Here is a 21,552-nt window from a genome sequence, read left to right as displayed (position 1 = left end):
TCTTCACTTGAACTTATTAATCATTAATCAAAGAACACTAAGATTTTCTCTCTGTGGATTCTTCCTATTAAAAGGAAAGTACTATCTATCTATCTATCTATCTATCTATCTATCTATCTATCTATCTATCTATCTATCTATCTATCGAGTTTCCTCCGATGAGTGAAACAGCGCCCCCCTGGTTTGTAACGGGCTGTAATGTCATCCACTCTTTGTGGTCAAAAGCGGCATTACACCCTGACCGACGTCTACGGAAGAGGGGACAGGTGTAGTCCTCTGATTAAAAGTAGAGTCAAATAGTTATAAGCGGTCAGTGTGAGACCTCAACGAAACGGTAAATGGACTGTTCCCTTGGAAAGAAACTAAAGCAAATTGTAAAACTAGTTATACTCTGGCCTCACAAAAAACAATTAAAGTAAGTTGACATAATTTTAATGAAACAGCTAGCTTGTTGTACCGTTAGTAATGTTAGTCAGTTAGCGTGTTATTGTGTAGCTAGCAGAGATGGGGGCAGATGAAGATGATTACAAGGAGCTCTGCCAAGAAACCATCGCAGCAACAACTACAGAGGGACTTTTATGACAGAGATATGGACTTCCAACGCATAAGAAAAGAAAAAAGGCCTCAAAGTCAAATAAGGTGAGTCAGATGTGTCTGCGTGTAACTGTTATTCAGGCTCTGTATCTCTCTGGGGGCTGCTTTCTGTCCCCAGTAAATGTCTCTCCTTGCCTGTCTCTTTGCTGTCCTTTTTGCACCCTTTTTGATGTTATGGAAGTCATGTGTTTTGTGTCTTTGTTGCCCTTGAACCTGTTGTATTATGTTGACACAGTTGCAGGTTGCAGAGACTGCTTTTATTTAGTTGGTATTTGTCCAATTTTGCATTTGTTGGTTGTATTTGTGATTGAGCCTGTGCAGAGGGTAGGATGCTTGAGAGATAGTCCTCTTTCTTGTTTTGGTTTTGCTTTGTTGTGCTGTGTTGTAAATAATTAGCTTGACTCTATGCCAATCCTGGTTAAGTATTTAAGTCATGTATTTGATACAAGCATCCATACCTACTATTTGATGTGAACATATAAAGTAAATGCTTTGTGGCAATGTGGTCAAAACTCACAATACTGGAATTGCTAACTTTGATAGAATACCTCCAAAAAATATACTACTCAAATTTAGTTAGGGATATTGGGATCTTGGTGCATATATGCTTACTTTACTTGCTTACTTTCATTCTTACTTGCTAATGAAAGTAAGAAACTGCAGATTACTTTAATTTATTTACAAGGTTTTGGTCTTCAGACCCTCATCAGATAGAATTTTCGATCTCATGCACCTGTCTATAAGATTTCCTCATGTGCAAGAACTTTGTAATAATTGCAGTTTATTATAGTGTCTTGCTGAGCTTTTCAATTGTTACTGTACTTTTTCCTCGCATTCTGTGAATTCTTTGACATTTTTTTCTATACAAGGTTTGTTCACCTTGTCAACATGCTGCAGTACCACTTCAGCATTTTATCCATATCAGTGATTGCTTTTAATAGAATATAGAGCCCAGCTTTTACCAGTACTTTCAATTCCTACTATACATTTGTGTATTAAGTCAGAATAATTATTCTGAGGGGAGCAGGGGAAGAGGAATTCATTAGAAGACCAATCATCAAACTTTCTAGACTCAGCCAGAGAGCTTAAAATGAAATGCTGTTGAACTGATCCTTAAATAACTGAGCCCCCTCCCCCAACTTTATTCGATCTGTGGAGATTAACTGAGATTAATGTGAAATTGCCCCTGGGTTTGGAAAACTCAGAAGACGAGTAAAAATACATTTTAATCAAGGTGTTTTGTTTAAGATGCTCTGATTTAGAATAACCTTTAACAATGAACATTGTGAGGACTGCTGAGCTAGTTTGTCATTTTGTCACTGGATGAGAAAATGACAAATTAAGACATGTTATATAGACACTGGTTGCTACATTTCTTTTTCAGCAAATAGACTACATTTAAAAATGCTTATGTTATGGATTAATTGGACCACACAGTTCAGCAGGAGAGTAAATCAATTTTCTCCATTTTGAGAACAGTAATTACCCTCTTCCTAAGATAAGTTTATATTCCCCAGAGTTTGACTTGAATTGAATCACAACAACATAGAGGTCACTAAAGGTCAAAGCATCATATTGATTGGAAAGGTAATTAACTTGAATGAGTCATGACAAGTTCCTTAACCAATAACAGACATGCTTAGATGAGACAGGAAACTCATTTTAGAGAGCAGTTTTACCAGAAAGTGTAAGGAAGCTGTGGATAATGGACAGATGGTCAAACATGAATATTTAGTAGTCACAAACAAAGGTTTTGGTTGTTTCCATTCGACAGTAAGTCCTTTGAACGAATGAGTATCTCAGGCTCAAAGTCCTACTTAAACCTCTTCACATAGCAGTTCATCTCAGCAGTAAGTCGTCTCTTGCTTTCATCCAGGTGTAACGTTTATCCAATATTTTCTGTCCTCAGCAACTCTCCAAAGCAGCTTTTCAAGTCCCCTGAATGGCTACAAATTTGGAGTAAAGTACTCTCAGAAAGAGGCCACTCTTTCATCTCGCCAGGCAGTAAAATTAACTCCCATGTACTCTAGCACTCTGAAATTCTCCTCATAACATTTTTTTTTTTACTACTTCATCCCATTTCTTTTTTTATAACTGACTCACCCGTTTGTCCTTCAGTCACCAAAGACCTTTATCGATGTCTGTAGACATCAGACATCTAGATGAGTGTCCACATGTATCCTTAGCTGCCAGTTTATCAGGTCCACTTAGCTAAAACAAATTAATTTCAACAGTCCTGCAATAAATGTTACCTTAATGAAAATTAGTTGTATTTGTAATTTGTTATTTGTTATTAATGATTTTTGAAGTGTTTTGGTGCTGTTGCTGTGCTGCTCCGACAGAAAAATATCGGTCGATACCTAAAAATGATTTTCACCATTGTGAGACATCTGAAGACAAAAAACTGAATAAATATCATTTTCTGTGGTTCACATTTTCACTGAATGTAGGAATAATGATCTGAAACTTATCTCTCAGTCGCCATGGTTGCCTGGCAGCTGAATTACACTTTTGTCAGAGAAAAAAATTCAGACAGTTTGACAAATGTGTCAGCATTTAATGTAATGAGGGCCAATATAACCTTATGGGCTGAGGATCACATTAGGTCTGCAGGAGTCAAGGGTTAGTGGTCAAACTACAATAATATGTCCAAACAGTAATGTGTCCAAAATATAACAATGTTTACTAAATGATATACAGTGACAAGGCTGTCCATAGTGTGTGCTTTTAATGACTTTATAACACAATATATTCTGCCACAAAAAACTAAGGACTAAGAATTAAATAAGCAAGCATTGTACGAAACATAGAATTGGTCATTTCGTCCATCTGGAATTTGCTGCATCAAAGCAACTGTTCTTGCCTGGTATTGTTGGGTTCACCAGTGGCCAATGATCATTTAGATGCCTGCTTCTGACTCCACTGACATATCAGTACAACAGGAAGGACTTCAATTATTCCTCTCAGCAATAAAACAACCTTTAACCTATTAAGTCACCCCACAATGCCCAAGGACAGAGGTCCAACAAAATCAGCTAGCAATTTGCATATAGATTGTGCTTACATGCTAAACTACGTGAATGAGCTTGCCATGGAAAGTGCTAATCCAATCTCTGTGTTTCAGCCCAAGTAACATCTCTGTAAAAGGCCATGGAAGAAGGCATCTCGTTCGGCATACCCTCCGGTTGTAAACACTCAAGCAAATGTTTGGCAGATCCAAGGCTTGAATTAATTGATTGAAGTATTTTGCCAGTGGGGTAGTGAAACATGGAATTTTCTTGAATTATTCAAATAAATATGTATTGGGTTCTGCTACTTGATATAGATAAAAAAAAAACGAAAAAACAATTTATATACATCATTGTCATGTTTGTACTACAACTACTAGATTAGATTTGGTGAGACCAGAAATTGTAATGGTAAAATTGAGAAATTTGAAGCATTTTCAAACTTTATGCCTCAGCCCGCTCTGTAATTCACATTGCGCTTCTTTACTTTAGCCCTTAATGACTCATCATGCTTCTTGGGTCTCTACTTTTTCTGTGTCTGAAAACAGAAGAACACCACAGTGCTGTGGATAAGAGAAAAACTCTTTCATTGTTTCTATATCATGGGTCCATTCTGTCCCACCAGGAGGTGTGACTCCTTTTATTAGATGTATTGATGAGAGCAGCTCTGGCAATCAAGTTGCATGGACCAGGCCATACATTTTCATTAAGTGCTCGCATTTTCTTTAGGCTTCATGGGGATGGAGAGGAGCAGACCATCTGTGAGGCTCACAGTGGAATCATCAATGCTACGTTTCGAAGGATTACCACTTGGTTTATAGGCCAACACTCTGCTCTCCGCTCATTTTATAGTATATACATGGCTCTTCCGATACACAATGATATCATAGCAGTAAGAGTTTGTTGTTGTGTGAGTCTCAGATTATTAAAGCTTTCATATTACCACATTTACTTAAGATTACCTGCCTGGATGTCAGATCTGACTTGGTTATTGTCTGAGCTTTATTGCACTGCCTATCTATCTCATTACATTCTGATATCAGAGTAATTTGACAGAGAATGCAGAGAAAGATTTGCTTCTAACACAATGGCGTTCTTGCATATTATACTTCACACGTGTTCTCTGCTCTTTTCGGCTCCTGGGTCTCCTGAATATGAATAGACAGGTTGAATGAAATGATGATATCTGTGAAAGGCGCCTGTGTCTGAGGACCACGGCTGACAACAAATGATAACGTATCTGGCCATCAAAAGGCTCATTATTCCAGACAATTTCAGTACATTCATTATTTGCAACGTTTCTTCATTCCCGTGCTTATTCTTTGTGTAAAGGGTGTCGTTTGGCTGTACTGCAGTCAGTTAAAATAGAAGCAGATCTATTCATGAAGGACTTAATATTTCTCTTTCATCTATAGTCAACAAACCCAGTTCAAAGGCTTGTTAGTGTGATAATGGTGTTGTAATAAGGCATGACAGTTTCTCTGTAAAATTCTCACAGATTGAATAACAACATGAGGAGTAAGTAATTATGTTCAAGTTCATTATCAATGCTCCATGCAAGACATATTTAACTGTAAAAACCCAAAGAATCCTAAACATGTATGGGTGAGGCAACATATCTTTAGTATTTCGCAATTCTGATGTGAGACTATATAATTTTTAGATTAGATTTAGATGTTGCTTAGTGTATTATTGTGATATAAAGGTTAAAGATCAATTTTAGTGGTCATTTTGCAACACCAGTGATGTTCTGGGCGGTTTTAATCACCTGCTGTGGAGCCTTCCTGTCCTGGGCTATGCTATAGAACAATGCTAGTTTGTGATGTTGCCAGTCAGGATGCTTTCTAGTGGTCCTCTGTAAAAGTTGATGAGAGTGTGGCTCTGGAATTTAGCCTTCATAAATTTCCTTAAGAAGTAAAGCCTTTTCACTGCTTTTTTTGTACCTGGGTGGTAATATGCTATAATCATTATAGGTTCTTCTTTGTGAATCTAAAACTGTTTACCTGCTCCACTTATGTAGACAGGGGTGTGTTTTTATGCCTCTTTTTTTCTTAAATCAACAATCAGCTCCTTGGTTTTCCTGACATTGAGCAGTAGATTGTTCTCTGTGCACCATTCTGCAAGATTGTTGATTTCTTCCCGATATAAACTCATCGTTGTTTGTAATGTGGCCGATGGTGGTGGGGTAGTCCTCATCCTTTTCAGTAGTGTTCTCTCACTGTCTGGGAGTGCAGTCATAGGTGTACAGTGTGAACAGAAGGGGACTCCGGTGTTGAGCATTAAAGTAGAGGAAGTGTGTAACTGCCTATCCGAACTGCCTGGGGTCTGTTTGTGCAGTTGCAGAGAGTTGTACTCGGGCTCAGGTGTTCAGGTGTTCTTATTCTCAAGGTGGGTGAAGACTGAGTGGAGGGCAGTGGGATATGGCATCCATATGGCATCTGTTGGTTCTTAATACATACTGGTGAGGGTCCAGTCTGCCATATGGCATAAGTATTATCTTTTTCCTGGTTTTAAAGGTTGCATTTCAGTAAAGTGATGTCATTTTCCGAACTTAACAGACTGTTCTACTGGATCTAATACTTGTCTTTACCTACTTAGTCACTATACCCACATTGCTGTTGATTATTCATCAATAATCTCATTGTGTCATCTATATTGAGATATTTTGTCCAAAAATTTGTGGTATTCAATGTTGTCGTCCAGTCCTAGCATTTATGAAGTGATTCTGAGAAGATTTTAAAATATTGAGATATATAGTATCCTGATATAGCTGAAAGATATTACAAGATTATTTTAAGGGCATATCACCCAGCCCTAGTAATAGAGACATATGTTATTTTTTGAAATTACTCCTATGTCACATTGTGATGGATACCTGGGCCTCCCAGACAAGGTCTATTTATTTATGATATAAGCTGGAAGAATAGAGAGCATTTATTATGATTGCAATTACAAGTTGCAAATCACCAAACCATCAATCATCAGACCTCCTGTGGTATTACCCATAACAGTATGAATTTATGAACCAATTCGTGGAAACCTAGTATCAACTTGCACACCCTACTCATTTTTTATTACACGTGTACAAATTTAAAACTTGAAAAGTCTGTTTAAAGTCTGTAGGATAACTGAAATTTGCATGTTGATGGCAGTGATGACTATCCTTGTGTACTGTTTTGTACTGACGGTAGCACTCTACATCACAAGCCTTGTCAGCAGGCAATTCCTTAATAACTCCTCCCCCGAGCTTTTTACCTGAAGTAATGCTTGACAAATCCCAATCCAATCCATTATACCTTTTCAAAAGCCTGATTTAATCAGGAATTTATTCAACAAAATTGCAGGCTAATTATAAACAAAATTAATCAATGCAATGAGGGAAAATCAACAATTGATGTGGTTGTAATCATTTGGAAATGTGTGTTGTATAAATCAAGACCATGTTTCAGAAACATTTTATTAAATGTTGCATGTGTTAATAATGAGTCTCAACAAATTATAAAGTTAATGCACAAATTACCAGTTTTGGTTGATTCAAATTTTGAAATCTGATCTGCATATTTGACTGATTTTTAAAATGCTAAACCAAATTAAAAACACATGTCAGTCAGGAATACCCCTAACAAAATTAAATCACTAAATATAAATGCTAATACAGTTTCATTTGCTGGTAGGCGTTCTGTTCTCCGTATTCCTCCCAATATTGAGCCGTGCAGCATTCAAAGGTTCAGTGAAGACTGTAACTGAATTCCCCAGAGATTTTCAGAACAGAGCCCTGCAGTCACATATCATTGAGATATGGAATATACTGTATGTACTGCAGAAGAGATGCTACGATAGTGTGGTTAATAAGAAACCAGACAGGAGGAGACTGGAGGCTGTTGGTAGAGGAAGAAATGAACACAGCCACAAACAGTTGTATATGGGAGTAGGTGTAAACAGCATAAAGAATAGCTATGTGTAGCTGTACAGGCAGTAAGCAACAGCATGTAACAATGTAGATACAAGAAGAATTTTCAAATTTCCAGATTAAATGTTGAGGCTTTAAACATGACTGAAGATGTCTGGGGCACCTGCTATGTTATGCATGAGTTACATGGACTAATCATGGTTAAAAAAGAAGAAAACAACAAGAGCTGAAAGATGCCAGCTTCACATAATCTTCTTGGTATGATACAGAAAATTAAGCCTCCTATTCAACTCCTACTGTATTGAGGCACGTTCATTCAGATGTCTTATTTCATGTTGGGTAAACACATTTCTCTCACTTTTTCTGCTCATATCACAACATTTCAGGGATACGGGATGAGAATTGCATCCTTGTTGGAGTAACAGTGGTGTCACACTTTTGCGCTCAAGAAAAGAAGAGAGAAAAGACAGTCAAATTGTTTTTTTTTTTGTTGAACATGGTAGCTCCAGTTTCACTGTAGGCATGCTATTATAGCAAAGTAATCTGTGAAATTCTTGAATATCAGTAAAGGCTTACAGTAGAATCAGCACACTCCTTCACTGGTGTGCCTAAAAACAGATGCTTGACAACAAAGATCAGCCTCATATCCTCAATTACTTTGACCCACTGTGCAAATTTCATTTCCCAGCTTTAGTGGCAAGTGCCAAAGCTGTGTGTGCAAACAAAATTTTCAAAATAAGATATCCGATACGCACAGGCCACAATTTCAAGCGTTCTCCATCTGTTGTGAGGTGGAGCTGCTGAGGTGCAATGTATAATTCTGACAGGTGCCTTTCCCCATCCCACATGCAGCTGCCAATGAGCCTGTCAGCAAACAAAAGAGGAGTTGGCATATAAGAAAGAACAGGTGGTGAGTGCTAATATACAGTCCCACTGAACTGCCAAGGCCTCGGTGGTACACATATGTACTCTCAGAGATATGCTCAACCTCAGATTTCAGCTCCTCCAGGACCACCAGACAGCCTTGTTGACTTAATCCTAAATCTGGGTTCATACCACCACCACATTGTTGCCATACTTTCATCCAAAGGCCGATTTAGGCAAAACATGCAGCTACAGCTAGCATTTAATTGGATGTTGATGGGCAGTATAAGGCAAGATGAGGTAATTGTGGTCACAAGGACTAATGTTTCTGGTTGTGGACAAGCTTGATAACAGTGAGTCATTTCTGGCAATTATGGTATGTGTACATAGAAAAGATGAATAAATAATCTTCTTCAGATCTTTCTTTTAAACTGTTGCTATCCTGGAATATCTAAAGGCTGTTTCCGTGAAATGGGAAAAGACACGATGAGGTGCAGAACCGGTAGTTTTTAGGGGCCATTGCTCAAATGCTAATCAGCTGACAAAAGATAAATAAAAGAATGATTTTAGATATTTGGTTTTGGTTACAAGTACAAGGTTTGGTTTGGTTCGGGTTGATTATGTGTTCACCATTTTGTAGCAGTTTCAAGGGCAGTCGGACCAGCTGTTAAGACTGACTGTCACTATAAAGTTGATATGGTGAATGTTTTAGTAAACTAAAATCAAATTCATCATCATTGTTAGGCCCAAATCCAGCAGCACACAGTATCATTCCTTGTTCAAACCTTCCTCATATCTCCATCAGGCACCTTCTGTTCCAGTTTCTCTCGGTCTCAATCCGCTTTACCCAGATAAATCACACAGAAAACACAGACAACCAGCCAAGCTCCATTTGTTTTCACTCCAACTGGGGGTCCCGGCCAGGTACACAACCCTGTGATGTCACATTAAAGCTGCTGGAGTCTGGGGATCTGGGAAAGAGATGAGGGAGCAGGAAGTAGGACATGCAACAAGAGGGTAAAAATCAGCTCAGAAAATTTCCTCAAGGGGCTCTGAAGGTATCTTGAAGCACACAATTGCCACACACAAGCCCACACACACACACACACACACACAGGCGCTCACACACACAGTTGCAAGGTTCAATGGCTGTTGTGATCCATTAGGGGAATGATAAGAGGGGTGTGTGGCAGAGAGAAGACTATAGATCTCAATGCAAATTCTCCATCTCCTGACAGAATGAAAAGACTATTCTTCAGGGGAAAGCATGCTCCTGTGGCAGTAACGGGTCGGCTTCACTGGGGCGAAAGAGGAAGGCTGGTAAACAAGAATTAAATGATGCCGAGTGTGTTTCGAGGCTGCCGGCATGACATTTCTGCTCTGTGAGATTAATAATGAAGGAGATTACAGGCACCTCGATGGGGATACACAAATGAGACAAAACCTAGGAAGATTATTAGAAGGCTGACAGCCCACGTCAAATAACCGAGAGCCCCAGACAGCTGTTGTGAAATTAATATTTTATGGCCTTCCATCAAAGACCGCAATGAGAGATCTCACTGCTCACAAGTGTGGTTGACTTTATATCGACAAAACTGGGGTGCCCGTGCATTGAGAGTGTGTGCCGTTTGTAATTCTCACATTATAATGAGGGACATTGTGACTCTACCGTGAATGGGGAGAGTAACAAATAATTCATGTGGGATTCAAAGAATTATGTTGTTTTTGTAAAGCAAGCAAGGCAAGGCAGCAACATCTGAGGAGACGGGAAGACATGGGAGAGGGCAACTGGAGGTCATGAATAACTTGTATGCCTTTAAAGATATTTAACTCTGTTTTTAATAAACTATGATTCATTTCGGAAAATAGTTTGCTGGCACTCTCCAAATTTCATGCATGCTTTCAAGAAAAGGAAATAAGTCTTTCTCTGCCATTTACAGCTAGCTGAATGCAGACTAAAATGTCTGAACACCGTTAACATGCCCCTTTTACAGCCTTCAAATAATGTTGTGGTGAGGAATCTTGATGCAGACTGACAGTGAGACGGGATCAAACAGATGTGGATTGACAGGTGAATTTAATTTGCGAGTTTTTTCACCTCATTTAGCTTCAAGTGTTGATTTTGATTTTTGACAGATGCATCAGCTTCCACTGCCTATTCCACTTCCCCCCTAAAAGGCGGGGAAGTCACTACTGATACACGTCTCATATCCTGGTTTTATCTCTAAAACAGACAATGCATTTGTTTAAGCAAAGCCCAAAAGGTGTCATGGAAAAGCAGGGTAACATGTTTGTTTTCCACACCTTATGGGACAGGATGTGTGTTTGACATACTGTAGACACACAACAGGCTATTCACAGAAAAATAATTGCTTCTTTTGCAGATGTGGCTCTTCCCTATGACAGGGCCTGGAGAAATGTAAGCTGTAAGCTGTAAAGCTGCATAGCATCCCTGGCATTTGAGGCCAAATGTAAATAGGCGGTGACGGGTGGTGATACACAGTTATGTCAGGCTCCATCTCAGTGTAGCTGAAGGTCATTCAGCTTTGCAAGAATTGTTCATCACCCGCCATGTGCGTGTTGTTACAATGGGAGATAGAATTCATTGCTTTGTATTTGCTAAATGCATTTCATTTCACTACACTATGAACCTTGTAATGCATACAGCAACACAGCAACATGTGATATGGCAGACCTTGAAGTAGCATATACTTTGAAGTGTTATTTGACCATAAAAGAAGCTCCATTGATTAACAGGAAATATGTTTGATACATTTCCTTTACTATATCAACCACTGACTTCACAATCAACAATAGGAAATATTCTTAAGTCTGAAATCAAGAAACTTGGAATTTGTACAAGACAAAGTTACATTAGGTGTACATTTCCAATTTGACCGGTGGTGTGTGTGCCTGTATCAAGGTTTGTAGGAGATTAATAGCAAACATTAGAGTGAATGGAGCATGAGATTTAACATGATGTCCATCAGTCTCTTAAAAGACACTGGTGGACGTCACATTGTCTTAGAAGAAGAATAATGCCTTATTGATGTATGTTTCATAGCACCATATTACTTTCATTGCATCTACACCCCCTTTCAGAGTTGGCTGAGATGTACTACTTTTCTACATACAGTAGTTCTATTCCAAATTTTCACATTATGAGGCTTCTCTGATAAGACCGTGAATTGATATTTAAAGCCCACACTTTGCATTGTGATTTAGACAAATATAAGTACTGTAGTAACACAAATGTTAGCACAAAGGAAAAAGACGAGGTTAGGGAATAAGTAACAATTTTAACAAAAAAGAGGTTGCCATTTTTTGTTGTGCATTGAAACGTTGCCTCTTGTATCCCAGATCAAACTTAATTACAAAACTTATACTAACATTACGTTGGAGACCTAATTTAGCTGTTTGGCCACTGAATAGAGAAAATGACAGCTTGAGTTTGACCACAGTAGCACGTCAGTTATGTGGGACCACTGTGTTTCTATACTGTACTATATATCTTTAAAATATCACAGTTCTGGCTGACAATGACAACAACTGATAATTTTACATAGCTCTACAGTGCAAATCAACCATCAGTTTTCTACCCTGAAGTAACTGGTGTTGTTACCGCAATGTCACAGTGATTTGTCCTATATTAAAATGCAGGTAGCGCTAGTAAGACAACTTTCTCTTAGTTCCCAGCGGTGACAGTAGGTGATTTTGGACCAAAGGAACTTTCTCATAGTTTTTAAAAACAGTTGGAGGACTCTCCCAGCACCAGAGGATCCTAGGGTGACGTGAAGCCTAAGATGATTGGTACAGATGTTAAGTGTACATTGATTGGTCAAAGACATGAGTTAATGCAGCACAAACAGATATGTATTCTTGGGGGAGCAGATCCTCTTTTGTATTCCCCAGAACTGTTATGTCTGAAAAATGCCTAATAGCTACATTCCATTTAGAAGTTCTGCAGCTTGGGATCCTCTTAATGTTCATTCTAGCCAACTGATGACTGTAATGCAATTGAGACCTCATTAATGTTATTAGAAACACCTGTGCTTTTCCTGGTATGAATTGTTAAATTGTCCACTGTGAGAAAGGTCTATTTGTACCCCAAACTATCATGCTGCTTTATTACCTTTATGATGGATCAAAATTATACTTCTGCTCTCATGATGGCCCATTATGCACCTGTTATAGCTCATCTTTGGAAATGTACATTTATAAAAATGTCCTGTACTTGCATTTATGAAACATAATGAACAAAATTCATGAAAAAAATGTGGAGAAGAAGCATCGTACCTTAAAGACACCCTGCATAGCCTACATTCTTTGAAATGTTGATCTACAGACTGCAAACATCTGTTCATTTCTTCTATTGATATTTCATATTCCTGTCCAAAAGAAAATCTACCAGTACCTATTATATGCTGAATTTCTTTGTGTGTACCGTTTTCTTATTCTCATCAAAAACCACCAAAGAAAGGAAATTAAACAGGATGTTCGCATTTGAAAGAAATATTGACCCTGCGGATTGCTGGTAAAATTAATGCAATGCATTAGTCCAACAATATGACCACACATGAATGGCTATCAGGTCCCTCTGTGTTTCTGATCATCAAAAGAAATATTAGCCAGACTATTCAGCTTCCACTGTTGAATGGAATCTAATTTACAATATGCCTGCAAGACCTTTTTATAGTAATATGAGGTGGGCATGTGCACGTGTGAGGGAGAGGTTGAGGACTAGAATAAGAGAGAATATTTGAGAGGACTACCATTCATATGCACACTACAATACAGTATGCTTCTTTTATAATAATAGAATGTCAAACAGTGAATAGAGTGAATGTGTGCCATAAAGCCTGTGATAGTACACCCACTGGTCTTTTGTCTGAGCAGCAGACTTCATGCCTATGTTGAATGGCGCTTGGCAAAATGCTATGATAACAAAATTGTTCTATTAGCTGATACAACATAGTGCTTATTTTGTTGCATGCAGTGTAGTCGTAGATGCCCATTGTGCTTGTAATATGAACAGAAAACCCCAGAGCCTGGATTCATCTTTTCAAGAAGGTCACACAAACAAAATTCATCAAGAGCTTATATCCCGTCAAGTAGGTGGGGACCTTATGACTTTTAGTGTTCATTTTATTAAATTCACAGTAGATCCCGAAATACATTTTTGAATGATGTCAGCAACTCATAAAGACCTGCCTTTACCCCAGGTCGCACTCCTTAAAATAAACCTGCGTCATGTGTTCATCAGTTATCTAAACACACTGTGTATTTTATCAACACAGATCGAAATCCATATTTTAAAACAAATGCTGGCAGTATACAATAAAGAAAAAGCCTGACACAAATGTCGAACAGAATACACAATCTGTACCACATTCTGTGCTCTATTTTCTCAGCAGTCAGTTATGGTTTCATCATGAATCCCTTCCTGCATGTGAAAGAATTGTCTTGTTCAAATTGGTCTGGTGTTGCTGTTGTGAAAGTCTATTTCCCTGGTTGAAGACAGAAGCGCCAGCTGCTCTTTGTGGGGTGGAAGTTCATGATTTTGAGATTTGCAGAGGTCCAAAGTCCAGTAGCCCTTTTAATTATAAAAGAAACAACACATTTATCTTCAGACCAACTCATTTCAGTTTGTGGCCTTTATCAGGGTATTAATAAGACATTTAAAAATGGGTATGATGCAAATATGGTCATGTAGCTTCAGGCTAATCACATTCCTCAACTGGCAGAGAAGCAAGGGTGTGCGCAGATGGATTATACTATATTACATCTAACAGTCGGTACTGACTTGTATGGAGGGAGTCTTAATCACAAAATGTGCTTATTGAAAGTCGCATACTGTACTTCTTTACAAAGTGGTTTACTGTGCTATACCCTTTGAATGTTTTGATAATCTGTTGTATGATGACCTTGATTACAGCTACTATAAGCAATGTCGTCGTTTAAGCTAACTTCCTGTCCATTTTGCAGTCAGCAATCCCCTCCCTCCTCTCTACCAAATAATTGCAAAGCTGTAATCACCAGACATAGCAGTAATCAGGAGGTCTGCATGTTCATAAGCAGACAGGACCGTCTCTTTATGGAGTTCTCTGTCCTGATAGGATAAAGTGGGCAGGAATACTGTAAAATCACAGAGACATCATTGCGTCACCACTGTAGTCACATAATTAACAAGAAAACTGACTTGACAACAACAAACACACTCAATATTATCATATTTTAACTGTATGCTGGATAATGCAGTCTTTGTGTGACCAAAAACTACATCAGAGTAGACGGATACACCATTTACATTGGTTAGGATAAAATTGATACTGCTCATTGAAAGCGGGCTGACTAAAGGCATTGTCAGACTGAATTATGGAGTGGTCATGAAACTGAATCTGAATATCAGGCTTGTGAATAATACAAGGACAACAAACTGTCCTGTGTGGCTGCGTTCTTATAGTATTTGGGTCTGTAACTGTGACTAATAGTCTAATTTGCTCACAAGAGGAGCCTGATGAGAGCCTGACTTATCGTTTCAGATGCTCATATGGGCAGATTTGCTCATAATAGATGTTTTCTGTTTCCTATAATTGTTGGCCTAAACAAAATCACATGCACTTAAGATTATGAAAGTACGTACGCTGGAATAGCTGTGTACACCAATCTTCCTAAAACATGAGTAACACTGCACTCCAGAAGCAGTTCTAATTGATTGCACTGCAGCATAGTGGTGATACTCATAACTTTACATACTTTATGAGATGTCTTTGTTCTCTCTGTGCTCATATCCCGACGTGCCTAAAGAGCAGAGGGCACACCTGAGGAGCTTTGAGCTCAAGGGTATCTTAGATAATTATTCTCTGAGCAAAAACAGCACTGCTGCAGCAGAATATATGAACAGCCAAGATGCAAAGTTAGATTTACATATTGTACCCAAAAAAAAGCAGGATTGAAATCCCAAAAAGCTTCACTGTTCACTGTAACATCATATAATGATCTCATTCAAATGTTTGACTTTTGTCTCCTTAACCTAGTTTAACAGATAAACAGAATTATGAGCAAAGTCAGATCTAGCTCATCTAAACAACTGGAGTCCATGCAGACTGTAGCTACCCTGCGACAATAAAGCAATCCACAGGAGAGAAATCCTTTACAACCACTGCACCATGCAGATAGGATATTCAGAAAAGGAGGATCAGGATGACAGTGATATATAGTCTATTTGCCTCTGGGAGCAACAGTACATTTTGTAGTGTGTGTTGCTCCCAGCGACTATTCTACTGCTCTACTTTTTGAATCTGCACTATTAATGAGACAGCAAGGGTTGATATTAAAGCTAATAGCAGCAGTATTTCAGCAGCGGCCTATCTGTGATGTATATGTAGCTCCACATTCTCTCAAAATGTGACCTTCTCTTGATGCACCAGGGATATCTTAATAGTAGCAACTTTTTTCCTACTAATGGAGAGAATAAAGTTAGGACAGGGCCAGGGAAGGGCAGGGATATAGTTATAGCATGCTGTGAAATTGGATTCTAACCCTGTGTGTGTGTGTGTGTGTGTGTGTGTGTGTGTGTGTGTGTGTGTGTGTGTGTGTGTGTGTGTGTGTGTGTGTGTGTGTGTGTGTGTGTGTGTGTGTGTGTGTGTGTGTGAGTCATTTTAAGGTGGTGTTACTCACCTGACTAGCTGAAGTCACATCTAACTTTACTTTTTGACACCAAAGGCCATTTGAAACAAAAGCAGTTATCCTGGCCGGCTATAGCCACTCCTCCATCATAGTCTTTTTTCATTATAAAACTCAGCACTGTCAAATGGTCTGCAAAGCACTATGAAATCAGTAGCCATGAATCATTAAGCCTGCACAGACTTCTGTAGTCTACTGTAATAAAGTATAATGGTGCACTTCAGCCTCAAGGTCAGTCACTGTGAGAAAGACTCTGCTGTGCAGTCAACTGCATCAGCCTCCCTTTTGCATTCACTTCATCCCTCCGTTGTTCACCAACCTCCTTTGGACAGCGGCACACGTCATTCAGCTTACTTCAAAAGCAAGGCAGATTATCATTTACAGGAGTGGACACCAGGTTTTTCTTTTGCAGTCATCAATGACACTTCAAAGGTTTTAAAATGGAAAAAAAGTAAATGCACATCATAGTGGAGAGGGTAGGTGCAGGTATGAATTACTCAAAAAGAGGAAAATTGATTTAAGTGGTTAATTTATAAAAGGCACTGTTCAGCTCTGATGTTTGCCATTTTCCTAGTTGATCACCAAATAAAGCAACAGATGAGACTTAATAATTATCAAAAATAGCAGGTAATGTTGGACAATTTTGGCATTTCATAAAGACAAAGTGTATTCTTAGTAACACAAACATTAAACTTAGGCTGCACTAGGTATGATTTCTTTTCTCTGTAAAAATGAACTTACTCAGCTTTAATCACCATGTGGGCCACAGTAGGGTAAAGCATACCACTTCCTGTAAATGCAACAGTGAAATGTACCCCTGTGCTTTGTTAAAAAATGATCACAGACCAGTTGGTAAAAATGTGTGTGTGTGTGTTTTACAGATGTTATGTTACACAATTGGGGGAACATTTTTCTGTCCCTGCTAATTGGGGAGGTGTCGTCTATGTAAACTTAAGAAAGTTAACTTATTTGCAACATGTCGATGATCCAAAAGAAGCACTGTCTACATTATAGCGAGGTCATTACCCACTGGCCTGCTCGAGATGCCCCTGTGGATCATTCCCAGTTTGATTCGCCGTTGGCAAAGCCCGAAAACAGTGTAGAGCTGAGCTTTGACCAGCAAGGCCTCCTGGCAAGATTCTCATTACATGGAGTGCAGGTGTCCTGCTACCCAGAATGCACCTGAACAAGCAAAATCTCCGCTTTATGCTACACTGTATCAACCGTTATAATGGCAGTAGTAGTACAGAGATATGAGTTCACTTCACTATCTACAAGCTACGATTTCATTAGGAAGCGCACTTTGAGCCAATTAAATCAATGTGAGAACAGATCCAGTTATGAAATTCCTTCATGGCAGCACTATACAGTGTAATACACATGAATATGGAAGAATAACTGGTGAGCTCACCATGACTAATGAAAGAGTCGTCTTCTCAGCGACTATGCTGATGCTGAAATACCATGAGAAGGGGGAGGACATCAATGTTTACATTGTGTAATAAATGTGAAACAGACCTGAGTATGCACCGACCAGCATATATTATTTATTAATTCTCAAGCTCAGCGATGCAATCACAGACTCCGAATCATATTAGTCATTTCTATTGGATACGGTCTCTGACCCACAGCTCATGAATAAGAGAAACAGAAACTTAACAGGAATGTTAATGGGATTCATAGACATGATGAATATACAACAAGGGCAAGTGTTACATTTGTATACAACATAGAGTTTGCATGGTTGACCACATGTCACTTATTTCCACCTTGGAGGTTAGTGGAAACATCAGGGCAAGAGACTGTCAGTTTAGCATTTCAGGCTGGGGAGGTGTAATTAATGCATGATTTTCAAAAATACAACCCGGATACAAAAAAATTGGGGTACAAAAAGCAAATATAAACTGATTGCAATTTGCAACCGGACTGCGTTTACCGACAATGGTTTCACAAAGTGTTCCCATGCCAGTCTCCTATATACCATCATGTGTGCACAAAGTGGTGAACCTTGGCCATCCTTGCTTGTGAACAACTGAGTCTTTCGAGGATGCCCCTTTTTATATCCAATCGTGACACCATCACCTGTTAACAATTAACCAGTTTACCTGTGGAAGGTTTCAGACAGGTGTCTTTGGAGCAGTCCACAGCTTTCCCAGTCTTTTATTGCCCCTGTTTTGACTGAAGACTAGCATCTAAGAACTGTGATAGGTGTTTTGTATGTGGGCAGCGACAGTCAAAATATCAGCTTTGCCCAGTTCTTGCAGACCTTATTCATTTATAAGGTGAAGATAAGTTGGCAACGTAAAAGTAATTTGAAGCCTTGCTCCATTTTTGTTTGCCTGAACACAGAAGTAAACTGGTTATATAATGAGTGTAATGGTGTGAGCTGAATGTTGCAGAGAGATTATGTTTCCACCAATGGGTATTAACCAGCTCTTAAAATCTGCAATATGTGTCTATGAATAATATACCAGCATATCTCTGTTTATGGGTAACGGTATTACAATATGTCTTTGGGAGAATTATACATATTCTAATTGCAATTCCAAAAGTACATGTTTGAGACCTTTGCAGTATGTATTATAGTTTGGTTCACCCATTTTATGAATAATGAATTGTAATTAGAGCTCTAATTATGCTCTGAAATATTCACAAGTTTTCTGCCTAATAGGTACCATAATGCATTTGGTTGGGGTGAAAATGAAACAACAAATGACACATAAAACAGGGGGTGTGAAAGAAAAAAAACAAGTCCAAATGGTTCACAGAAGCAATAAAAGATCTCTGCCAATAATGACACACAAACATATCCAGCGGAGTTTGGATACACAGAGCTGTGCTGAAGCAGATAGTGAGACAACAGACGATTAGACTTTTCAGCTAATCCTTAAAACTTGTGTAACTTTCATATTCTATTAACAGTTGGCTGTAAACACTTGGCTATAAACCAGTTTTTGTGCACGGCGTGGTGCTGGAAATGAAGAGTGAACTGAATGTGAAACAAACTGCTTCATTTCATCAGCATGAGTTTTTTTCTGCACTACAGGCCACTCAGGAAATAGTTGATGTTTTCACGTACTGCAACATGAGGCAACTTACTGTAGTCTGAAGTGATCAACACACACACCACTGCTTCCCATTTTTCTGTCGTGCAAAATCCATCTCCAAAGTTCAAAGTACATGTAAAGGAAGAATATCTGAGCAAAAATGTCACCGCTGAGACTTTTACTGTGTTTAACATTTTAGTAAAAGGTCTCTCTCAAGACAAACATACCAGCTGTCTTTTAAGCCGGCTTTTAACGTTGTCCTTTTTAGCTGTGCGAGCTGCATGGCAGTACAGTATAGGTGATGTATGGTTTGTTCGTATGAAATTTTGTATATTCATATTCCCTTGGGGAGGAAGCCTGTTGACGCTGGTGATATCTTTATGGTTTGTTTGTTGACTTGTCATAAACGTTGGCACAGTCTCGTTCCCCTCAGGATTAATGGATAACTTTGTTGATCCTCTGGTTTTTCATCTAGCACTTTCAGTAGGTACAGAAATTAAATTATATTTTCAAACATTTGCTGGTTCTAGTTTCTTAAATGTGAGCTGCTTTGCTCTTTGTCATTTATGATAGTAAATTAAGAGTCTTCAGGTTTTTGGGCTGTTGGTTGGACAAAAGCAATTTGAAGCTGTCACTTTGGGCTCTGGGAAGTTGTCATGAGGATTGTGATGAGAGTTGTTTTGACATTTTAGAGACTAAACTATTAATCGCACAATAATCTGCAAATTAATGAGCAATGAAAAAAATCACGAGTTGCAGCCCTACTTGGGTTTAAGACCAAGCATCTGCAAAAGGCATTCCCACCAGCCTCAGCTGTACTTTGTTGTGCTAATCAGCAAATGTTAGCATCATGAAAATACCTGCTAAACATCAGCATGTTTGTAACATTATTCTGAAGATGTTAGCATTCTGAAAAAAAATAAAACATTCATTAAACATTAAACAGTTCATTAAACATTTCTGCTGAATAACCATTGTCAATGTTAAGAATTTTAGAGGACTGCATTTACCATAATCCCTTATCAACAGATTTATTATTGTATTCTTCTTGATTAAGGCATATAAATTCAGCAGCTGGCTCAGCAGTAGCAGTCTGACAATGGCATCCACATCCACACCGCTATATCTGACAAAATAGGGGCCTACTCCCACAACAGAGCAGTTATGATATCAAAGATCAAAGCTGCCATCAATTTTCAAAGTGACATCGAGAGACGTATGTACGATCCGAGGCAATTACCAGTTTCTCCCTGTGAAGTAGATCGCACGATCGCGTGTCAAGTGGGCCTGTATGTCAATAAATATGGGCCTCCCTGGATGAATAATGATAGAGAATTTGTAGTTTTTGCTGTTCAGGGGATCCTAAAGGTTATCAGTAAACATTCATGACAGAGGCAATGGCTGTGTGTGTGTATAAGTGGGTGTGTGTGTGAGTGGAGCGCTGAAGGAGATGAGCTACTGCTATCTGTTTGACATTTCTGTCAGTACTGGTATTTGAACTGCTGGGTAGCTCTGACAAATGCCATGGCTGTCACAGGCTCGATTTTAATTACACCTGACTGGGTCTTTCAGGGGCTCAGGGATGAACTTAATTAGCTAGCAAGCACTCAGGCTAGTTCTGGCTTTGGTTGGTACAACTCACAACGCTTCTACTGTGACTTTCCATTGGCATTTTAATGGTCTCTGTCTATACAGACTGAGAGTATTAACAAATGAGGGGAGAGCAAATGGGCTCGGGGTATGGCAGGAGTCTACTTTTCAATACCAATTTGGATGTTAATGTTTTGCCGCTGTATACATGGAAATGCTTTTAAGTGCCACAGACTATAATGGAAATGGAAGACGCTGACCATGGAGTACAACCTCAAAATCACACTAAATGTGACACTGTGACATTATAAAACAGTATTGTATGTAAATTAAGTTGAGTGCGCCAGTAGGAAGTGCTTTCATAGTGATACACAACCTCAGCAATAGTCCTTTTTGTCTTGTAAGGAGTTAAGAAGGAGTTCTTCACAGGCTAGTGTGCACACAGTATGTGTTTCGAAATGTGAAAAATATTAAAAGGCTTACAAAAGAAAACCAAACAAGTGAAAATAAAAGAGATCCAGGCAACACAAACAGACATAATGCCGAGGGGCAACCAAGAACAATTTCTGCTAAAAAAGAAAGCATGTATAACAATATCAGTAAGACTTGGGTCCTTTTTATATTTTCACCAGTTCCTTAAAATGGAACAAGTTTTCAGTTAAATGGAAACACAGAAGTACAGAACAGTCTTCAGGCATTACTGTATCCGTGACAGTCCAATTTCAGCTATAGCACACTGACAACTTAAGATAATAAGGAGACCAGAGTATCTCAGCAGCTCTCCCCTGCATATGACAAGGCCATAGCAATGATTAAGTGGTTGGTACGTTTTTTTAATGAACACAAAGCCATC

The 21,552-nt window shown here is 38.8% G+C and overlaps 1 long non-coding RNA gene across 6 annotated transcripts in view; it reads left to right on the top strand.

Moving 5' to 3' along the window:
- Positions 1-258: 258 nt before the first annotated feature.
- The window catches only part of LOC311263905, a 44,354-nt gene continuing 23,060 nt past the window's right edge, over positions 259-21,552 (top strand). For all 6 annotated transcript variants that reach the window (XR_014623413.1, XR_014623414.1, XR_014623415.1 and 3 more), the window contains exon 1: positions 259-639. This is a non-coding gene — a long non-coding RNA (uncharacterized lncRNA). The remainder of the gene's footprint in view (positions 640-21,552) is intronic.

Source organism: Pagrus pagrus (genome assembly GCF_965226575.1).
Source record: "Pagrus pagrus genome assembly, chromosome: 10".
In the NCBI taxonomy this organism is placed as follows: domain Eukaryota; kingdom Metazoa; phylum Chordata; class Actinopteri; order Spariformes; family Sparidae; genus Pagrus; species Pagrus pagrus.
This window is presented reverse-complemented; position numbering and strand designations above follow the sequence as displayed.